Below are 4,981 nucleotides of genomic sequence, written 5' to 3' on the forward strand. Positions count from 1 at the left end.
CAAAAGTCACGTAATGTGTGCATGGCATAAGCATATCTGCAGGTCCTGAAAACATTTGCTATCAGAAATGATTTCATCATAGAAAAAAACTACAAATTCTAGACTTGAGAATGTGAGCATCAATCCCACTAACACTCACATACTAAAAGAGCACTCTACCACTTGAGCTAGTTCTCCTAGAGTGGGACTTGTTTGCAGATCAGACAAAAGCTGAAGACACAGTGGAATGGCAATTCTCTAGGAGATCATACCAAATCCTGTATCCACCCTAAATATTTCATCTAGCTGTGAAGTCAAAAAAGCTTATTCCTGAAATGACAGGAATAGTTCTTGCAGATTCTGATATGCTATGCAAACACTATAAAATGTGAGCTATGTTCGATCTGGCAGCCATTGGCTCTAACTGTCTCTTTTTAATGAGTTAAGCAATGCTTACAGAATAACTTTCTATGGCTTCAAATACTTCCAAGAATTAAACCTTGCAGAGCTCTGTAGCTAGACACATTGTCTCTGTAGGTTTGACATGTTCATTTGACAAACTAGCTAAAATAGCATCTTTTGGTTTGAATAAATTGCCCCTTAGACCCAGACAAAAAAATTGCTCAAAATCTTTTTGCTTATTCATGCAGCAATGACCCAGATTTCCAAAGAAAGAGGACGTATGGTTAAAGCTAGAAAAAAATGCCTACTCTGTGCTCAGGCAGAAAATCTGATATTTTAAATATGTCCCTAAAAGGTTTATATTCCTTGGCTCACAGAATCAGACATTACATTTTTGTTGTTATGGCAGATTTCATGGTGTAATAGACAGCACTATGTAACTCGCAGCAATAAAGCTCAGTGGACTTTGCAATTGATGATTTCGTCACTGTGTACAACTGCACTGAATTGCTCTTTAACAAAAGCTTCTGCACATTTGCTTTTGAAGTTTAATTCAAAAGTTGGCTGCAGAATAACCATTTGTCAGAGGGAACAATATGTGTCAACTTTCACCTATGCTCGGTCGAAAAGTGGCCGTAATCTTGTTGACACCAAGTCTACAATTTCATGGAAAGGTTCCCTTCCCTGCTGCACCGAGAACTGCAAAAGGAACTGAGAAAGGCCGATTAGCTCAGTTGGTCAGAGTGGGGTGCTAATAATGCCAAGGTCATGGGTTTGATCTCCATATGTGCCCCGTGCCTCTTCCAGGAAGATTTTTTAAACCATTTTCAATAATGGCACCACTTTGAAAAAGATACCTTTTTCTCTTCTGACAGCTGCACAGTGGCCTTGTGAAAAGAATACAGTATAGAAAGGCACCCACAAACATTACTGTACACATCAGAGGTCAGCGCAGGAATGTCAGTTTGTAAGCTTGCCAAATCTGCCCCCACAGGCTCCCTGAGTTCTACTAATCGCTCCAACACCTTGTTTCAACCTCAGTTTTTTTTTTATTTTTATTTTCCCATATGCTCTTGAACAAGGTCCCACATCTCCTTTAACAATAAAACAGTAAACGTTACACATGTAGCAATATAAAACAATATGTAAACAATGTGAAAATAATGTTACTAACTTTGGCAGTTGTGCTGCTTCTAAAATAGCCCACCAGCTTCCTTGACTTTGTACAAATGGCAGATAGTACTGGGGTTAGTTCAAGAGCCTTTTAAACAACTATATTCAGGGTGTGAGCAATGCAGAGTGCATGAGGCAGCTTCAGCTATTTGCCACAGGCAATCATATTAGATGTGCCATCAGTAACCATGTGACTTTATTTTATTCCCCATTCTTCCATAAAAGAGGATTTCACACAGGCCAAATTTTCAGCCGTATGCGCCTGCAGGAATTTCACAACACCAAGTAGTGTAGACTTCAGAAATGTGTTGTCATCTATAAAATGGCAGGTCACAGCCAAGAAGGCATCCACATTAAGAGATGTCCACATGTCTGCTGTCAAACTCATTGCAAGAACTTTCTGGACCTCAGCTTTGGCCTTCTCTTTCTCTTGTTGACATTTGGCCTCAACCATGGCCTTTACAGTCTAAAGGGAAGGAAGAAAATAATTATATATATTTTTAATACTACTCTCATAATGTATCCATGTCACCACACATACCTTCCTAGTTGGGAGAATGTAAGTTGAATCCAATTTTGCTACCAAGTCCCTGAAGCTTTTATCCTCAACTAAGCTAAATGGCTGTGTGTCTCTAACTATCATGGAGACCAAAGCCTCATCCAGCTCTTCCTTTCTGGTCACTGCTTTGTAAAGATTAGATTATAGTTTGTCACCAAAAAATATAGTACTCACCAATGAAATTCACTTTATAATCCAATCCAAACTGCAAGGCGCAGAGAATAATGCAATATATATATATATATATATATATATATATATATATATATATATATATATATATATATATATATATATATATTATGTATGTACACATTTTATATACATGTGCATAATAACGTTAACACCTTGTGACAACTGATAAATAAGCCAAATGACATTGGCAAGGGTGACAGTAGGAAAAACTCACTGGAATGGTGGAAGGGACTTGGAAGGTGTCAGACTCAAAAGGGAACTCATCCTCCTTTGGTTAACCCTGGATAAACCTGGGCAAAGATGAGTTGGGTAGAGGATGGCTGACAAATTGTAAGCATGAAAGATACACTACAGCATTCCTACACAAAGACATCATAGGAGACAGAAACAGAGCACAGTTCACCTGGATAGAACACCTGGGTAGAAATACAGTAACTCATTATTATAACAGTACAAAGAAATGAAATGTGGATCATCCAGGTGAGGTTCATCTGCTAATCTGCACATAAATATTGTTTGTGACAGTGCAGAATGTTGCAGGTAAATGGAGGGCTGGTGCTGTCATTTTAAGCATTTTAAGGCAGGTCCAGGAAGGAGAAACCCCAGCAGGTAGGAAGAGTTAGTGGGGAGCACAGATAGCACAGCACTCCAGAATCATGTACTGGAGCATGGTGTGTCCACTGGGGGGAGGTGGGGTGGTTGGAAGAGCATAAAAGACTGTTGTTACTGCAAAGATTCATTTAGACCTTTTATTTGGACTGTTATTCTTTTTTTAGGGGGCGGGGGGGGGGGCATGTATTTAATGAAATAATAACGAAAAATTAATAGATGAATTCATACCAACTCAAATTTGCTGGTAAAGAAATCATTTGTAAGGTAAAAGTTATTTTAAGAGTGATGTTAAGGAATTTTTTTTATGTTAATTATAATTTCATTAGAATAATTCTAACATCTACGGGATGATCTGAGGGTTAAAGAAAAAAGAGGTGGACCTTATGGGCAATAAAGCAAAAGTCATTATTGTAGTACAAGACCCTTTGTTCTAGCTAAGTGATCTGCTGCATCTCAGTTTGAGTCATGTAGAATTCTAAAGACAGAAAGTCTTTATTCTGGCATAAAATAAAACTGAAGGGGGAAACATACTTTGAGTTAGTACCAGTAGTTATTGATTGTACACAAAGTCCAGTATGCATCCAAATGTAATCAAGAGATATCTGTTGGTAGCTGAACATCTCCAACTCGTACAATGCAATGTTTCTTCTTTGTGTCAAATGAACTTAACAATTCAAACATCCATAACTGGCCGTGTTTCTTGCCAACATACTGGTGTTTGGACTTATGGGATTACATGTCTGTTGCCTTCAATATCTTAGTTGGTAGAGTGGAGGACTGTAGAATTTAAAACTGTTATCCTTAGTCTGTCAGTTAAAATCTGACTCAAAGGAAGTTTGTTTTTTCACATACAAGCTTCTTTTTTAAGTGAGCAAAAAGAGCATCCCCTGACCAGGAATCAAGCCCAAGTCGCAGTGGTGAAAGTGTTGAATCCTAGCCACTCACCCACCAGCAATAAAGCTCAGATGCTTCTGACAAACATTTTTCAAACTCTGTATTCCTAGTATACTGACGATGTTTGTATGCATACTGGACTTGGTATGCATGAGCATTAGGAGGTCATAAAGAGAGGTATTCATATTTATTTTTATTCCACATAAAAATTAAGTTTGAAAGAGAATCCTAGCCACTAGCTCACCAGGGATAAAGGTGACAGTTTCCTCTGACATGAACATGAGCTACATTCATTGGTAACATTTTGATCGAAACCAGGCAAAAGTATTTAGTCACTAGCTGAAATAGCTCACCTGGGTGAGTGTTAGATTGAATATCAAAAGACTCCTAGTTCAGTCCTGGGTTTTGGTAGCTGTGCAAGACCAAGCTCCTCATCAAATTGTCCTCTTTTTAAGAATATTTCATAAACTTTTACATTCCTTTCCTAAAAACGAATGACATTACTGTTTTTACGCTATTGTTAGAAGTCATAGTGTAATAGTGCTCTAGACTTTGAATTCAGTGATCCTACTTAAACTTTAGTGGAATTTGCACTTCCTTATGATATGTTTCCTCACTGCACAGAGAGCCATTTGAACATTGGCTTCTGTATAAATGCTTTTGAAATGTTTTTCATTAGTTGTCTACTGGCCAAACCACTGGACAAGGGGAGGGTAGGTGTCAGCTTGCATGTATGCTTGTGTTGGTATCCTGGTTCACACACTCCCTGTGTTTTCATGGAATGGGGCCTACCTCAGCTTCCTTTGGCTCATGGATGGGCTTTGTCCTACCAAAAAAGGTGATGCAAATAAGTCATCTGCTTACTAAAGTTCTTGAAAATCACACTCTGCGAAGAGGCATTGCATAATGCAAAAAAACCTTCAGAAACAATACACTCTAATGACAGCAACCAACATACTTAATACAGGAGTGACCTCAGGGGTGACCTCATCCAAAGGCCAGAACAGGAACAACAGGCTTAAGAAGGGACACATGAAATGACCTCAAAACACAAAGTGAGCAGGTAAGTTGAGTTGATATGTGACTTCATTAATGTGCTTGGTAATTTCATATGGACCGATATACTTGGGACCTAACCTGCGACATGACCCCGGCTTGCGGAAGTCC

This window comes from Electrophorus electricus, unplaced genomic scaffold (genome assembly GCF_041902795.1).
Source record: "Electrophorus electricus isolate QZ-2024a unplaced genomic scaffold, ASM4190279v1 Scaffold36, whole genome shotgun sequence".
NCBI lineage: Eukaryota > Metazoa > Chordata > Actinopteri > Gymnotiformes > Gymnotidae > Electrophorus > Electrophorus electricus.